The sequence below is a fragment of the Cynocephalus volans genome, chromosome 6 (assembly GCF_027409185.1).
Source record: "Cynocephalus volans isolate mCynVol1 chromosome 6, mCynVol1.pri, whole genome shotgun sequence".
Classification (NCBI taxonomy): domain Eukaryota; kingdom Metazoa; phylum Chordata; class Mammalia; order Dermoptera; family Cynocephalidae; genus Cynocephalus; species Cynocephalus volans.
Window position 1 is genome coordinate 68,636,569 of NC_084465.1, and position 19,325 is coordinate 68,655,893.

Below are 19,325 nucleotides of genomic sequence, written 5' to 3' on the forward strand. Positions count from 1 at the left end.
ACATCCAAAAGTTGATTATTATTATTATTATTTTATTTTTTTTAAAGATGACTGGTAAGGGGATCTTAACCCTTGGCTTGGTGTCGTCAGCACCACACTCAGCCAGTGAGCGTACCGGCCATCCCTATATAGGATCCAAACCTGTGGCCTTGGTGTTATCAGCACCACGCTCTCCCGAGTGAGTCACGGGCCGGCCTTTAAAAGTTGATTATTGAAAAGACTAATAAAGTGTATGAACTCCTAGTAAGACAGAGAGACATGCAGAGAGAGAGAGAGAGAAAAAATTCTAAATATGAGAAATGAAGAGAATATTACTACAGATCCTAAAGATATTAAAAAATAATAAATAATAAAAGGATATTAGGAACTACTTTATTCCACTAAATTTGCAAATTTAAATGAAATTGCGAAATTCTAAATTTACCAAACACACATAAGAAACATAAAATCTTTATATTTATTAAAGAAATTAAATTCATAGTTTAAAATCTCCCTAAAAGAAATCTTTGGTCCCAGATAGCGTCATGAGTAAATTCTTCCAAATATTTAAGGAAGAAAAAAAAAAAAAAAAAAGAAAAAGAAAGAATATCTCTCAATTCTTTGACCAGGCCAATATATTCTTGATTCTAAAACCTGACAAGTTAATTAGAAAAAAGGGAAGTTAAAATTATAGGCCAATCTTTATCAAAAACATGGACATTAATATCATAATCAAGATATTAGTTAATCGAATCCACAATATATAAAAGGATAATAATATAACCAAATGGAGTATATACCCAGTGTACAAGTTTGGCTTAAAGTTTTAAACCAATTATAATTAATAGGATAAGGGAGAAAAATAATACAATCATTTCAATAGATGCAGAAAATGTGTTTACAAAATTAACACCCATTTATAATAAAAATATTCTTAGTAGACTAGAAATAGAATGCTAATTGCTTCACTAGATAAAAAATATCTGCCAAAAAGAAAAAGCTCTACTAAACATCACACTTGAGATATTGAAAGGTTTCCCTGGTGATTGAGAAAGAGACAAGAATATTAAGTACTATCACTTACTAGAGGTAAGAAAAAGAAAAGATTTCGAGATTGGAAAAGAAGATCTAGAGCACTCATTATTCATAGATGACATGATTAGTATGCAGATAATACAAAGACTCTACAGATAAACTACTAAAATTAATATGTGAATTTACCAAGGTAACTAGTTACAGGGTCAGTATACAGAATCATTCATTTTTGTATGGCAACAAACAATTCAAAAATGAAATTTTAAAAAGATACTATCTACAAGAGCATAAGAAATGCCAAATTGTTAGAACCTAACAAAAGATGTACAAAATCTCTACACAGAGAACTACAAAATTCATATGGAACCACAAAAGATCTTGAATAGACAATGCAATCCCGAGCAAAAAGAACAAAGCCAGAGGCATTACACTACTTGACTTCTCCATATACTATGAAGCCATAGTAACCCAAACAGCGTGGTACTGGCATAAAAACAGACCCATGGGCCAATGGAACAGATTTGAGAGCCCAGAAATAAATCCACAGACAATGGGTTTATTTATTAATTATTGAAACATAATTGATTATACATATTTGTGGTATAGAGTTGACTATCAATACTTGTGTACAATATGTGATGATCAAATCAGGATAATTGTCATATTCATCAAAATATAATCATTTTTTGTATCCATTAACCAATTTCTTGCCACCCCCACTTTCCCTTTCCCACCTCTGGTAACCACAGTTCTGTTCTCTCCTCTGAAAGTTCAACATATTAATGTAATTGTTAGCCATCCCTCCCTCCCTCCTTTCCTTCCTTCCTTCCTTCCTTCTTTCTTTCCCTCCCTCCCTTGTTTCTTTTTTTCCCTTCCTTCCTTCCTTCTCTTTTAGCTCCCACTTAGAATGAGGACATGCAGTATTTCTCTTCCTGCGCCTGGCTTATTTCACTAAACATAATTTCTCCAGGCTCACCCATGTTGCTGTAAATGGCAGAATTTCATTCTTTTTTATGGATAAGTAGTATTCCATTGTGTATACATACCACATTTTCCTTATCCAGTTGTCTGTTGGTGGACATTAAGGTTGGTTCCATAACTTGGTTATTGTAAATAGTGCTGCAATAAACATGAGAGTGCAGGCATCCCTTTGACATGATGATTTCCATTCCTTTGGGTGTGTACCCAGCAGTGGGATTGCTAGGCCATTATGGCAGCTCTATCTGTAGTTGTCTGAGAGACCTCCATACTGTTTCCCATACTGGCTGTACTAATTTACATTCTCACCAACAGTGTAGAAGGGTTCCCCTTTCTCTGCATTTTCCCAACACCATTTATTAAAGATGCGGTCCTTTCCCCAATATATGTTCTTGGTGCCTTTGTTCAAAATCTGTTGGCTATAAGTATGTATCCTCATCAGCTTCTTCAATAAATGGTGCTCAAAAAACTAGATATCCAGATGTAGGAGAAACTAGACCCCTATCTCTCACCATATACCAAAACCAACTCAAAATGTATTGAAGACTTAAATGTAAGACCAGGAACTATAAAAGTACTAGAAGAAGACAAAGGAGAAACTTTCCAAGATGTTGGTCTGGGCAAAAATTTTATGGAGAGGACTTCTACAGCACAGGCAATAAAGCAAAACAGACAAATGGGACTACATCAAGCTAAAAAGCTTCTGCACAGCAAAAGACTCGATCAACAGAGTGAAGAGGCAACTAGCAGAATGGGAGAAAATATTTACAAAGTATTCATCCAAGAAGGGATTACTATCCAGAATACACAAGGAACTTAAGCAACTCAACACCAAAAAAAATCTAACAATCAGATTAAAAAATAGGCAAATGACTGAGTGGAAATTTCGAAAGCAAACATGGCAAAAATGGCCAATGGGTATATGAAAAAAGTTCAACATCACTAATCATCAGAGAAATGCAGATGCAAACCACAATGAGACATCATCTTATCCTAGTTAAAATGCCTATTGTTAAAAAGACTAAAAATAACAAATGTTCGTGAAAATGCAGACAAAAGAGAACTCACACACTGTTGGTGGGGATGAAAATTACTACAGCCATTATAAAACACAGTATGGAGTTTCCTCAAAAAACTACAAATAGAACTATGATATTATCCAAGAGTCCCACTGCCAGATATTTATCAAAAAGAAAGGAAACTGGCACACTGAAGAGGTATCTGCACCCCATGTTTATTGCAGTACTATTCACAGTAGCCAAGATATAGACTCAACTTAGATGTCCATTGATGAATGAATAAATAAAATGTGGTTTATATACACAATAGAATACTACGCAGCCATAAAATGAATGAAACCCTGTCATTTGAGACAACATGGATGAGCACAGAAGTGAAATAAGTAAGGCACAGAGAGGTGAATACTACTTGTTCTCACTCATGTGGGAGCTCAAATCAAGTTGAGCTTATAGAAGTAGAGAGTAGAATTCTGCCTACTGGAGGCTGGAAAGGGGAGGTGGGGAGGGGGAATAGGTAGAGGCTGATTATCGGGTACAAAATTACAGATAGGAAAAATAATTTCTAGTGGTCAATAGTAATGCTAGGTATCTGTAATTAACAATAATTTATTGTATATTCTCAAATGACTGGAAGAAAGGAGCTCAAATACTCTCATAACAAAGAAATGATACATTTTTGTGCTGATTCATATACTAATTACCCTGATTTGATCAACACACATTGCATAATGTGTTAAAATATAACTCTGTACACCATAAATATGTACAATCAATATATGTCCATTAAAAAATAAATAACTAAAAAAAATTAATGATGCCCATTTTCACCACGTTCATCTATACAGTCAATGAAATTCCATTAAGTTTTGAAGTAACTGACAAGCTGATTCTAAATTTAAGTGGAAATGTGAAGCGTAAAGAATAGCCATGAAAATTTTTGAGGAAGAATAGGAGGATTTTATTACCAAAAATCAAAATGTATTGTAATTTCTTATAACAATATAGTATTGGTGCAATGACTGACCAGTGGAACAAAAGAAAAAGTTCAGATATAAACCCACACGTATGTGGTCACCTTATTTATGACAAAGTGCCACTGCAATGCAGTGGGGAAAAGATTTTCTTTTCAGTGAATGATGCTGTATCAATTGTATATACACATGGCCACAAATGAAACTTGATCTCTATTCACTCTATTTTGAAAAATAAACAATAAATCTTTTGTAAGATAACAGAGAAGCATATTTTATAATCTTGGGGTACACAAAGAATTCTTCAACAGGATATACAAAGTAAATCCATAAAAAAATTAATAAATTGAACTTTATTAAAATTGCAGATTTTCTGTTAATCAGGACTCATACCCACAAATCAATTTAAAAAATCTCAACCCAATTTTTTTTTTTTTTTTTTTTTTTTTTGCAGCTGGCTGGTATGGGGATCCAAACACTTGACCTTCATATTATATAACATGGGCTAACTGGCCAGCTCTCAACCCATTTTTTTAAATAGGCAAAATATTAAACATTCACAGCAGAAAAGAAGACTCCAAATAGCTAATAAACATATGGCAATTTGTTTAACTCCATTAATCATCTGAGTGATATAAATAAAAACCACAGTGAGATATTCCTACACATACATCAGACCAGTTAAAATTTAAAAAAGGAAAAACTGACACAATTAAGTGCTGACAAAGAAGTGGAGCAACTAGAACTCTTCAGCATCATTAGTGGAAGAGTATGCTGGTACAACCACTTTGGAAAGCTGCTTGTCAGTATCTGCTAAAGCTGCACATATATGTAGCCTATTACTCAGTAATTTCAATTCTGTATAGTTATGCAACAAAAAATGTTTACATATGTGCATTAAAACACATTGTACAAGAAGGTTTATTGCAGTTTATTCACAATATACCAAAACTTGGATACAACATAAATGTCCATGAGTAGCAGAATGGGTAAATAAATTGCAGTATACAATGAAACATTACGCAAAACAGACAAAAAAGAATGAACTACTGCAGCATTCTGCAACAGAAGCTTGTAACAACAATGGTTTATTTATCACTCATGCTACCTGTCCATTGCAGGTTTGACTGCACCTCTACTTCCTATCACCACCAGTCTAGAATCCAGTCTGGCAGAGCAAACTCTATATCTATAACATTACCACTTTGGGGCAAAAAGAAAAGAGACACAGTGAATCACAGTGACTCTTTAAATTTCCACCTGGAAATAACCTGTGTTACTTCTAGTAACATTTTGTTGGTCAAACTGTGTCACATGGCCACTCCTGAGTTCCACAGCTCACAGATGTTGTATACTCAGCCCACTGAAAATAGAACAGTAAGAAGAAAACTAGAATACCTTGAGCAGCTCGGACTCATGTTTGAAGTCTGTGTCTGGTTCTCTAGGATTAGAAATGGAAAAGATTACTGAGAGAGTATGCATTAGTAAAAATGCTGGAAAGAAGTGAGTGTAGCAAGATAAAGACAGGGAAAGGACCAAAATTGTTAAATCTGTTAATGGTAGGGCACATCTGACTTTATATTGCCAATATTTCTGTATATTTGTATGTATGAATATATTTGTGTGCATGTGTGTGTGTAACTTTTAGCATATGATGTGATTATTTTAAATACCAGTGGGCTTCTCTAGAATTCATTCATGAACCATTTATTTTCCAAAGATCTCCAGTCTGCATTCCACCCACAGACAATCTTCAGATTCACCACGGAAGCCAATATTTTTTTCTGTAGTGGAAATTGGCAACATTCCACAAAATGCTCCATCTGCACTTCATTTAGGTTTTACTTCGTGATGGACTCAGTGACATTCTATGGTTTATGTGATTCAACAGTTAGCTGTTAAAAACCACAGAGCTCCTCTGGTATGCAAAGCCTGGAGCTCAATGAACACAATTTTATAAGTATTCATTTTACCATTTCCCAAAGTTATCCCTGTTGGACTGAGCTTTGTCTGCTATGTCTGTTGTAGAAAACGTGAAACTGAATATGTTAAAAGTTTCCATTGAATTCTTTGCTTCTACTTAGCAACAGTCCTCTTGGTTTTTCCTCAGTTGGATGACTTGCCCTTGGCTGTGCTAATTACAGCCTTTTACATCTCCCATACATCACTTTTTTCAACAACCTCGTTGCATGGTGAAAATAGTGTTTTGGCAAAAACAAATGATTTGCTTTCTTGCTATAGATAAAGTCCTGTGGTACTGTGACAAACACAAGCACATCAATAACATTAAGTGTTCATTCAGCTCTTACTTCTCTGACGTGTGGTGGAGACACTAAATCAGCACCTTCAAATTCTTTTCCAACAGCCTTCAGGTGAAATGTTTTAAAATCCTAGCTACATATTAGAATCATGTATTTTACTAAAATACCAGTGTCTGAACCCCAGTTAGGGATGTCTGAATCCCAACTAGAATTCCACTTTTCTAATGTGTGTACCCACCCTGCAGAGGTATTTTATATTCCCCAAATTCTCTTTAAGCCAGAGTACAGGATGTAATTTTGCGTCTATAAGTTAGCAGGACTTGAGCAAAACTAAAATTTAGAAATAAAGTGAACAAAGAGGCAGTATTGCAAGCATCTGTTTTGCTAGTGTAGACCATGGCTGCAAGAGTGATTCCGAAGCACACAGTTCTTGTGGTTCCTTGAGCTCTGGACCTTACCTATCATTGCTGCAACTATCTACTTTCCCACCAATGATGCATGAGGTTTGCTATGTCCACACCTCCCCATCAACACTCGGCAATATCAACCATTTAATTTTTGCTAGTCTAATTGGTATAAAGTAATTTAGAAGTGCTATTTTAGTTGGCACTTCTCTGATTACCAAAGATTCTGAGCATGTTTCATGTGCTTAATTTTTCCCCTCTTAAGCAAATTCCTTCTTCACATCATTTGCCTGTCATTTCTTGGGGTTACCATCCCCACTTCATTTTCAAGAGTTCCAAATATATTCTACTTATTAATACCTTGTCAGTTGAACATGGCAAATATTTCTCATTCTGATATTTGCCTATTATCTTTGCCAATGGTGTCCTTCACTGAGTAGAAATCCTTAATTTTGATGACCCAAACTCAATCAACTTTTTTGTCTAGGGTTTATGCTTTTAAAATTTCATTCAGAAGTTCTTCTCTACCCTTAGATCATAAAGATATTCTCCTACATTGCCTTCTATTAACTCTAAGGGTTATTCTTTACCTGTAGCTCTTTAACCCTTCCAGAATTCAGGCAGTTATATAGTGATGCTACGTAGGATATAGTTTTATTTCCTTCCATAAAGGGAATCTATTCTTCCAATGCCATCTCCTAAACAAAACATCCTTTCCCTATTGATTGTTGCTGCTAACTTTATCTTATACTAATTCTCTGTACATAAATATGTTGTTTTCTAAAATATATTCTGTTCCACTTGTCTATTTTTTTGGCACAAATATTACACTGTTTTTATTATTAGACCTATCCTTGCCTTTTATTTTTATTCATTGAAGTTGATTTCACTCTCCCAAATGCATAAAAAATTTACCATGAGATATACCATATGTACCTGAGAGTGTATAAATACATATACACAGTTAAAGGATAATTATAACACAAACATCAATGTAAACCACAATTCAAATCAGAAAATATACTGTGACAAGGACCCCAGAAGTTGCCCCGTATTTTCCCCTGACTACAACCCTCACTTTCCCTAGAGACAGCCAATATCTTAACTCAGGATAATCATTGCCTCCCTCTTCTCTCTAGTTTAACCACCTAGGCATGCATTCTCAAACAACGTTGTTTAATTTTGTCACTTTTGGAATTCCCCCCAAATAAAATCATACAACATGAATTCATTTTTATTTTCATTACCTCAACATCATTTGTGAAATTCATCCACATGTTGCATGTAGCTCTCACTGTGGTATACATTGCTGCACAGTATTTCATCATTTAAATTTACTACAATTTATTTATGCGTGTCAACATTTATGGAAATTTGATTGTTCCTAGTTTTTATTTTCTTTTAATGTGAAAGTTTTTTTTTAATACTAACTCATTAAATAACTAATTATCTTTGATGGTTATAGAACTATAATGATTTTCAAACTTCTTTGAGTCAGTTTAAGGAACTGTGGTAGAAGGTAGCGGTGGCCTACCAAAATCCTTCCTTTCTGGGCACAGGGCTACCCAGCTGAACTAAATTTTCCAGCCTGCCTTCCAGTAAGGTGTAATCATATAACTATGCTCTTACCAATGGAATGTCAGTGGAAGAGGTTTGTGCCATTCCCAGATCAGGCCTGAACATGTGTGATGTGTCTCCTCACGCTTTCTTTCTTCTTTCCATGGCTGGAATCCAACGTGAAGGGGAGCTAGTTTTGATCATAAAGATAATGGTAATTCCTTACAGAATGCATGCACCTGAATGGAAAGCTCTCAGTCCCCTGAAGTGCTTCAAGTATCAGGATTTTTTGAGATCTTTTGTGTGAAAGAGAATAAAATTTTTTTAATTAGCAGACATATAACACTGTCATGAAAACAAGCACGAAATATTTTAAAAAATCATTTCCTCCAATAACTTGAAAGTTGACCATTTACCTACAGAGCAACCAGAATGTTGATATGCGTTGGCTATCCCTTGATATGTTTAGCAGAGGACAGTAAGAAAATTATGTGCTCAGTTAAAAACTAGCTGGCAGAAAGGAGAAAGCTGTAGAGAATGTCTAGAAAGTTGGTGCTGTGCCTCTAAAGTAGGAGGTAAGATTGTTACAGCTCATAGCCCTTCCCAAATGCCTCCCAACTACGAAAACCAAGAGATCCAGCACTGTGGAAGATGGTAGCAGAGGTGTTGCCTCTGTTTTTTTTTTTTTTAACTTTTTGTATTTTAAAATTTTTATAGACATGTTTATTTATTTTTTGTATTTATTTATTTGTTGAAATATGAATACATATTTGTGGGGTAGAGAGTTGAATATCAATACCTGTGTACAATGTGTGATGATTAAGTTAGAATAATTAGCATATGCATTGTTACAAAAGGTAACAATTTCTTTGTGTTGAGGACATTCAATTTCTTGTCTTCTAGTCATTTGATAACATGAAGTAAATTAATTACAGGCAACTAGCTTGACTGTACATGAAAAGAATTTATTTTTCCTAACTAGCTGTTTTGTGTCCATTTTTTTTCTTGCTATCTCTCCTATTAACTTACTGTTAACCTGTTTTATGATTGTTGCTCCTTCTTCTTTCTTATTTATTTATTTAGCTTCCACTCATGAGTGAGGACATGGTATTTCTCTTTGTATGCCTGCCTTATTTCACCTAACATAATTTTCTCCAAGCTCATCCATGCTTCTGTGAGTGTCAGAATTTCATTTTTTTTTATGGCTGAGTAGTATTCCATTATGTATATATACCACATTTTCCTTATCTAGTCATCTGCTGACAGACATTTAGGTTGTGGGTTGGACTCCTGTCTCACTGGGCTGTGCTCACCTCTTTCCTGCAGGCAAAGATTCCTCCTGGGTTCCTGCTGCTCCCGGTTGGGGGATGGGGTGGTGGCAGCTGGGAATTTTCTTCTGTTCTCTATTTGGCCATCCTGAATTGCTGCACTCACTAGTATCTCCGCTGCCCTTTTGATGTGTTCCAGCTCTCTCCCTTCACCTTTTTCGTCCAAGTATACTTGCATATTTGATGTATTCTCTGTCTGTGGGAGAGACCAGTGATGCATCCTTCTAGTCAGCCCTTGCCTCCTCTTACCCATCTACTTCGATGGCCTCAAAGGAGACAGCATTTAAATGAGGAAGAAAGAAATAGGTCATGGAAACCAGAAGTAAAGTTGGCTTTAAAATTATGCTCTGAAATGAAATCTTGGTGCCATTACTGGCACACAGTATTCACTGAATGCAAACAGACCCAGAAGTTTATCGATTTTCTAAGGTATTCATGTTTCAAAATCAACCAGAAGCCTGGCCTCAAAATGTAATCAGACGCTCAACTTATATCTGTAGGATACTAAAATTACATAGCCTTTCCAAGATGCAATTCAGATGTGGCTTTAAGCATAATAGATGAGGAAGAATTCCCGAAGAGCAAAATTTGGAATCACAGAGGACACGGGAAAGTACACCACTGCCAAGACAGAGAACTATCTCAATTTCTCTCTCATGGAATAATAGCACTATTATGAAACAGCAACGGCAGAGTGTATCCTATTCTTTTTTGCTTTTACTAGGACTGTTTATTATAGTTACTCTGACCACACTTAATCATTGTAATTTGGATGTGTTGGGGGTAATGATTTTATTTTCTAGGCTTTCCTATGCAGCCATATCGGGACCTAATGTGAAGGTTGGGAAATCACCCAAAGATCCTGTACTTTCAGCTGCATGTAGAAGTTGGATGGGGCTTCGGGTTAGATCTCTGGGTGAGGAGTGAGGGAATCAGTGTGTGGGAGAAGAGTACAGATGGATATTTGGTGGCTAAATGGTGTTCTGTGGCACAGACTGCAAATTGTTCACTAACATTTATTCTCCCTTTCTCCTGAACATATGTCTCTGCAGTCATATGACATTACCCATTTCTCTTTGCAGTTATTTAGGCATGGCCAGGTGGTTAGTTTTTTCCATTGGAAGGGCAGCAGAAGTGATGAGTATTGTTACTGGTTATGGGCCTTAAGTCATTGGATACCTCTTTTTTTACATCCTCTATTCTCTTTATCCTTCCAGTTTGATGGAACATAGACATGGTGGTGACCTAACTCTAACAATGCAGATAACTGCAATCACCTAGAGAATTGTAAAGCAACATGAAAAAGGCATTGCTGCTCAAGATTCAATCTCTAGGACACTCCCCCTTGCTCTGTGTCCTGGAGGCATCATGCTTTCCATCAATAGCTCCCTTGTCTTCTGGCATCTAGTTGGGAGAGTAGAAGGAGAGCTAAGTCAAGATATTTATTCCCTCCATTCTCTCTGTATTAGTCTGTTTTTGTTGCTTATAACAAAATACCTGCAACTGGGTGACTTATAAAGAAAAACAAAATTTATTTGGAGTTTCTAAGACTGATTAGTCCAAAGTCCATCTGGTGGTGGCAACAGTGACCCAGGGGTCTCACAATGCAAGACGGTAGAAGCAGAGAGAGCACAGAGAGAGAAAGACAGACTCTCCTCTTCTTTTAAAGCCCTCAGAACCATGCCCCTGACCACCATTATTAATCCATTCACTACTGCACAGTCCTGCAATCCAATCACTACTTCAAGGCTCCACCTTACAGTTACCATGATAGGATTTCCCACTCTCTTAACAGTCACAGTGGGGGCTAAGTTTCCAATACATAAAACTTGGGAGACACAATTCAAGCTTCAATGAGTATTGGGGGGACATAATTCAATCCACTACACTCTCCCTACTGAGTTGTCACAGGTTCTTGCTTCCTTGTACCAATGGCCACAGCATCTATTGGGAGTTTCCACATTAACTACTCTCTTCTCATTCTAGTAACTGCTTCTACGCCTTGCTCCTTCAAACCTAAGGATGGAAAGAGTTCCTGGTCTGCCCCCCGCCCACCTCTCCCACTCCATTGTTGGCACTGGAGTATTGTACTGTGTCATGTTAGTTTCCCTTAACCTTCCCACCCTTATGTCAACAGTCCTCTTACAGAAATACCCTGAGTAGCCCTTTTGCATGTGCCTTCTCTTTCCTGCAGGATCTGACAAGTGGGGTCTCAGATTGGCCCCATCAAAAGGAGCTGCCCTTCTTATAACTTTCCCAAAACCTGTTAAATGAAAAAGAAATAAACATCCATGTTTTTAAGGCACTGTATTTTTTTGTTCTATTTGTTAGAGTAGTTTATCCTCATCCTAATTAATAGAGTAAGTTACATTTCTTCTTGGAGTTTGTTCATTTCATAAAATTTTCAAATTTGTTGGCAAAAAGTGGTTTATCACCTGCTCTTTTTATATCTCTAATGTCTACACTATCTACATGTTTTATTTTATTTCTGACATTGGATATTTGAACCATTCTTTTTATTGATTGTCTCATTAGATGCGAATTAGTTTTTATTAATCTTTTTAAAGAATCTTTTAAATGAACTTTTAGCTTTTGTTGAACCTCTTTATTTCATGTTGCTTTTCTGTTTCATTAATTGTATTAGTTATCATATCAAATTACTCCAGAACTTAGCAGCTTAAAACAATTAGAGACTTCTATCATGATGCACAGTTTCTGTGAGCAAGGTGGAAATGGCAATGTTCTTGTATAATCAATCTGGCCTCAGCAGTCACACAACATCATTTCTAGAATATCCTATTGGTTGCACAGGTCAGCCATATTTGATGTGGGAGGGGACTAGGTGGGGGCATGACTACCAGGAAATAAGCATCACTGGGGGCCATCCCGGAGCTATCTACCATATTCATTTTTGCTCTTATCTTTACTATTTTCCTCCTTGAACTTTCTTTGGGCTTATTCTGCTGTTCTTTTCTATCAGCAAAAGAATGAATGCTTCACTCATTAATATCAGTTTTTCTTCTTTTCTAATATATGCATTTAAGAGCATAAATTTCACTTAAGTTAAACTTTAGCTTCCTACAAGATTTCATCTGTGGGAAGATTTTCATTATTCAATTCAAACCGTTTTTTAAATTTCATTTTTTTTTTTTTGACATATGGGTTATTTAGAAATGTTACCTAATTTTCAAACACATGGGGATTTTATAGGCTTAAAAAAATGAGTCACAGCTTGATTGCATTGTAATCAAACAACATATACTGTTATTAAGATTTGCTTTATGGCCCAGTATATAGTCAATTTTTATAGATGTTTCTTGTGAACTTGAAAGAGTATGTATCTCCAATTACTTGGCACAAGACTCTATATATTCCATTAGGTCAAGTTTGCTAATTATGTACTTCAGATTCTCTCTATCCTTACTAATCTTTCTGAAAATTTTTCTAATTGTACCAGTAAGTAATGAATACAAGTTAAAATCAAACATTATAACAATTTATTTGTATTTTTCTTCTGATAGTTCTGCACATTTTGGCTTTAAATATTTTGAGAATGTATTAGAAGCAGCATGCACATTTAAAAACACTGTTTCTTCTGGGTAATCCTTTCTATCTGTGGCAATACTTTTCCCCTTGAAGTCTATTTTGGTTGATAACAGTATAGCTCTTCCCATCCTTGGCCCCTTTTAAGGTCTTTGAGTTTGATATTCTATAGTTTCACCAAGATGTGGCTGGGTGTGAATATCCAATTATCAATATCATTACCTAAAATATTTTCTGTGCCCAATTCTTTTTTTTCCCCTTTTCCTCTAGGGTCCAGTATGTCATATGCTAGATCTTCTTATTTTAGCCTCTGTCTTTCTTTTAGATTTTCTATCTTTCAGTTTCTCTGTGTTATATTGAGTATAATCTCTCATGAGCTATCTTTTATTTCACTAGTTATATCTTCAGCTCTGCCTCATCTCCTGTTAAATCCATCCATTAAGGTATTTCTGTTTTACTTTCCCTCCCTGCTTTTCCTTTTCTCTTTTCTTTTCATTTCTTCTCTTTCTTTTTGTCCCTAGTTCCTTTAATACAACCCCTAAAAATTGACCTCAAAACTTGAGAATGAATTCAGATCTCTTTCCAATTATTAGCCACATGAATCACATATTTGTGTTTTATCTGAGGATGTTTTGATCCAGAATTTATTTATAATCTCCATGACCTCACTAGGTAATGAACTATCCACCTTGAGGATGTGTATTAATAAGCTTTGAGTTACTATCCCAAAGCATTTGTCTTGAGTTGAGTCGTCAATGTTAGAAGTCACTCTTACAGTCTTTCCAATGGAGAAACACCTTTTGGGTGCTTTGAAAGTAAAAAGTGAATTGTGAGTGTTTGTGAATTTACATTTGAACAATTTTCAAGCTAATGTACTTCAAGAAGATGTTTCCTGATTATCCATTATGTGGAATTTTTTTGAGTTTTTTTTGTATTAAAACATAATTGATTATATATATTTGTGGGGTACAGAATAGAATATCAATACATGTGTACAATATGTGGTGATCAAGTCAGGGTTATTAGTATACTCATGTTTACAAGACGTAATCAATCTTAGTGACCCTTAACTAATTTCTTGCTAACCTCCTCCACATCCCCTTTTCCCACTTCTATTAACCACAGTTATTATGTTCTCTCTTTTTTTAAAAAGCTCAATGTATTATTGTGACTCATTCTCTTTCTTTTTTCCCTCCTTCCCTCCTTCCTTCCTTCCTTCCTCTTTCCTGTAGCTCCCACTTATGAGTGAGGACATGAGGTATTTTTCTGGGCCTGGCTTATTTCATTTAATATAATTTTCTTTAAGTTCATCCACGTTGCTGTGAATGGCAGAATTTCATTCTTTTTTATAGCTGGGTAGTATTCCTTTAAGTGTATATATCACATTTTCCTTATCCAGTCATCTGTCAATGGACATTTTAGGTTGATTCCAACTCTTGACTACTGTAAATAGAACAATAACATGGGAGTGCAGGTATACTTCGACATGATTTCCATTCCTTTGGGCATATACCCACTAGTGGGATTGCTGGATCTTGTGGAAGTTCTATCTGTAGTTGAGAAACCTCCATACTGTTTTCCATAAAGACTGCACTAATTTACAGTCCCACCAACAGTGTAGGAGGGTTCTCCTTTCTCCACGTCCTTGCCAGCACTTATTATTCTTTGTCTTTTTGATAATGGCCAGTCTAACTGGGGTGAGATGATTTCGGAATGTGGTTTTGATTTGGATTTCCCTGATGCTGAGTAATACTGAGCATTTTCTCATGTGTCTGTTGGCCATTTGTATATCTTCATTGAGAAATGTCTATTCAGCTTTGTCCATTTTTTAATTGCTTTACTTGTTTTCTTACTATTGAGTTGTTTGACTTCTTTGTATATTCTGGATATTAATCCCTTGTCAGATGCATAGTTTGCAAATATTTTCTCCCATTCTATAGGTTGTCATTTTGCTCTGTTAACTGTTTCTTTTGCTGTATAGGAGCTTTTCAGTTTGATGTAATCCCATTTGTTTATTTTTTCTTTTGTTTCCTGTGCTTCTGGGGTTTTTTCATAAAGTCTTTGCCCAGTCTTACTTCCTGAAGTGTTTCTCCTATGTTTTTTTTTAGGAGCTTTATAGTGTCAGGTCTTATATTTAAGCCTTTAATTTATTTCATGTTGATTTTGGTATATGGCAAGAGGTACAGGTCTTAGTTTCATTTTTTTACATATGGATGTCCAGTTTTCCCAGCACCATTTGTTGAAGAGGCAGTTTTTTCCCCAGTGTATGCTCCTGTTGCCCTTGTCAAATATCAGTTGGCTGTAAGTATGTGGGTTAATTTCTGGGTTCTCTATTTTGTTCTATTGGTCTGAGTGTTTTTATGCCAGTACCATGCTGTTTTGGTTACTATAGCTTTGAAGTCAGGGAGTGTTATACCTCCAGCTTTATATTTTTTGCTCAGGATTGCTTTGACTATTTGGAGTCTTTTGTTGTTCCATATGAATGTTAGGATTGTTTTTTCTGTTTCTGTGAAGAATAGCATTGGTGTTTTGATGGAGATTTCATTGAACCTGTAGATCCCTTTGGGTAGTATGGATATTTTCACAATGTTAACTCTTCTAATTCAAGACCATGGAATGTCCCCATCTTTTTGTGTCCTCTTTAATTTCTTTCAGCAGTGATTTGTAGTTCTTGATGTAGAGATCTTTCATCTCCTTGGTTAAATTGATACCTAGGTATTTCATTTTTTTGGTGATTATTTTAAATGGGCTTGCTTTCTTGATTTCTTTTTCTGCTAATTTGTTATTGGAGTATAAAATGCTACTGATTTTTTGCATGTTGATTTCATATCCTGTAACTTTACTGAAATTGTTTATCAGCTCTAAGAGTTTTTTGGTAGAGTCTTTAGGTTTTTCTATGTATAGTATCATGGCATCTGCATACAGGGACAGTTTGACTTTGATTTTCCAATCTGGGTGACCTTTATTTCTTTCTCTTGCCTGATTGCTCTGTCTAGTACTTCCAACACCATTATATTTTAAATTTCAATTACTAGGTTTTCATTTCTGAAAGTTCAATTTGATATTTTCCAAATTTGTTAGGTCATTTCTTGTAGTTTACTGGGCTCTGAGTTTAAGCTTGTCTTTTTATTTCTTCAAAAAATGTAAGTATAGTTTTAGTATCTGTATTTTTTTAGTATCTGGATTTTTTGCAAGTGTATTTCTGCTAACATTTTTTTCTACTGTTCTTGTTTATGTTACCCTGTTTCTTCAGTTATTATTATTATTTACTATGGACATCTGCTCATTTTCCTTAAAAATTTGTTTATAGGGATTTTTTAAGACCTAGGATAAAATCCAGTGAGGACATGTGAGTAGATAGATAAACTGTCAACCTGACATGACTTCACACTAAATTCACAGCCTGAGATATTTTTTGACCAAGTAGAGGGAATTTGGGCTCAAAATCTGAGTGGTGATAGGCACATTGTTACCACTTCTCAGCAATATTAAATTTGTTTCTTCTGCTTTTCTCAGTGCCAAGGCAAATTTCCTTTTAGGATTCTGGGAGTGGAAATATAGATAGGGCTAGTTTACATTTATTTCCACCTTAACTGGATATTTAGTCCTTTAAGGTCACAGGATTTTGGTTTTATAGGAGATGGTTCTCTGTTAGATCACTTCGGGCTGACCTGGGAATTGACTTCTGTACCCCCTTGCCCTATGAGTTCTAAATAGCCAAAGCTCATGTTCAACCAGTTCAGAAGATGCCTTCAGGGCAAAAGTGATTTTTTTAATTTTACTTACCTCTGGATTTTTGCTTTCACTTAAATTATGACTTGGCAATTCCATATTATCATGTGACATATTTGATGCATTCAAAAATATTTTTGAAATATATTTTATCCATTATCTTTTGTTATTTTTATTAGGCAGCTTGGTTCTGAATTATTTAGCCTGCCATATTACCACAAACAGAAGTTTTCCTCATAAATTTTGAATAAGTTTATCTCATTTAGTAAAAAAAACAAAAAAACCCAAATTTTTTAAAAAATCCCCAAAACAAAAACAAAAACAAAAAACTTACTGGACTTTAAATTTATTAACTTGGAGAGAATTTACATCCTTATAAGTTCACCTTACCCAAGAGCCTAGAATATGTATCTACATATTCAGAAGAATTTTCTACCTCTTTTATTAGAGTTTTAACATTTCTCCATAGAGGTCTTGTGTACTCCTGGTTAATTTATTTATTGGGTGCTATATATATTTTGTTTTTATTGTGACTGGTATCTTACCCTTGGTTAAAATTTATGGTTGTCTTTGTTAGTGTAGTTTAGATTATATCTGGCAACATTGTTGAATATTCTAATACTATTTCACTTGGTTCCATTGTTTTATTTCCAAGTAGATGATCACGTCACCTACAAAAAATAATAGTTTTATCTCTTTCCTTATAATCTTTACACTTCTTGTTTCTTTTTCTTATCTTACAGCATCGACCAGGACTTCCAATCCTATGTTAAATAATAGTCATGATGAATTTAAGAATCTTTGTTTTATTCCCTATCTTAAGGAAATACCCAAGCATTTTGTGAACATCTAGTTCCCTGCATCTGATACTTTTTTTCTTAAACTAGGTACAGTGATTTCTGCTACCTGGAAGGAAGACCTGTTTAATACCAAAGGAGTGTAGAATGAGAATTTTCCAGTGTTCACGGAATCAGTATTTAAGGGCTCAAAGATAAAACCAACAATGCACCAAGTATCTCACATTCTAGAAATACCTGAAAATATTTGGAGCCAAATGTCACATTCAAAGCTTATTTGTGGCTCCTGAAAGAGCTTAACCACACCTATCATCACTCTAGTGTCCTCAATCTGCATTTCTGACTATTAAGCAGAAGACTGGGGAAGGAAAGAGAATGTGTCATTAGAATGAAGCATTTATCATGAGGGACAATTCTTCCTGAGTCAAGTGAGGGAAGAGGCTCGAGATACTCAAAGACTGGGAGTGATTACACGAAGGAGAAATTGGTTTGGTTGGATGACTGTCTAGGCAGCAGACCTGTTGGTAAAACTGTGCTTACTTAGGAAGAGAGAGAGCGTGTGTGTGTGTGTGTGTGTGTGTGTGTGTGTGTGTGTGTGTGTGTGTGTGTGTGTGTGAGAGAGAGAGAGAGAGATTATCAAAGGAAGATACAGTGCAGAGAGAAGATGATAGTGGGGTAATCTACATTCCTATTCTTTGGCAAGAATGGGTAAGATGACTACTTCAGGAGAAATCCAAGCTCAGGCCACCTTGCCAGGGCCTCTCCCAAAAAGGGGACACACTGGGTGAGGGGACCCAATAAGTGAAAGCTGAGAGTGACCCACTTGGAGCAAAAGCAAGGACAAAGTGTAAAAGAGGGTAAGCTGGAGATGAATCTTTCATTCCAGGAAAGGGCCAACATTTTCTACTGTACACTGCTCCAACTTTGAAAAAGCTAAAACCATAATGTGTATCAGAAAATAATAGTTTTTCCATAGCATCATGCAATTTGGTTTTTGAGTTCCCATACTGACTGTCAACATAAATCAATACAAAAGGCAATTCCACAGACCCCTCCCAATCCCTGGAGTTTTGTCTAAATTCCAGGAGGCTTCAGTAGAGCCAAGCATCATGGAAGACATGTGTTCATTGACATCACCATCTAACCTCCAGTCTTCATTCTAAACAGACGACTACTTGTATTCTCTTCCCTGACAGTGAGAACTCTTTAGGTTCATCAGTTCTCTTTCTCTGCTAACCCCCATGCCCCTCTTGGGCACATGGCAATCCATTTGCTCTGTGCCAGGTTTGAGTGCAGGTGATGTCATGATGCTTTATCAGGACTTCTCTTTAACCCCCAGTAAACCACACTGGCATTTCTTCTCCGCTCTTGCGTCAGGCTGGGCACAGAGCCTTTGTGACTTTCCCAGGCCCTCCCTGTGAAAGGACACATTTGTCCATCAGCAACTAGATGCCCCAAATTTCTTGGAGGGTTTTTATCACTGATCCTTTCCTATCTTGGCCTGAGGAGAGAGCAGGGCAGGGCCGGTTCTCAGGAACCAACCAGCACCTCAATTCCCTTCACCGTTCCATCTCTAACTCTCTTTATTCTCCCCAGTCCGGTAAACTTGATCTAACCTAGTGGGTGGGAGGGTTAAGGACAAAAAAAATGATTATTATGGTCTTTGAAACAGACTTACTGTATATACGCCCTTAATTTTAATTTTTTTCTGTGTTCCCTGA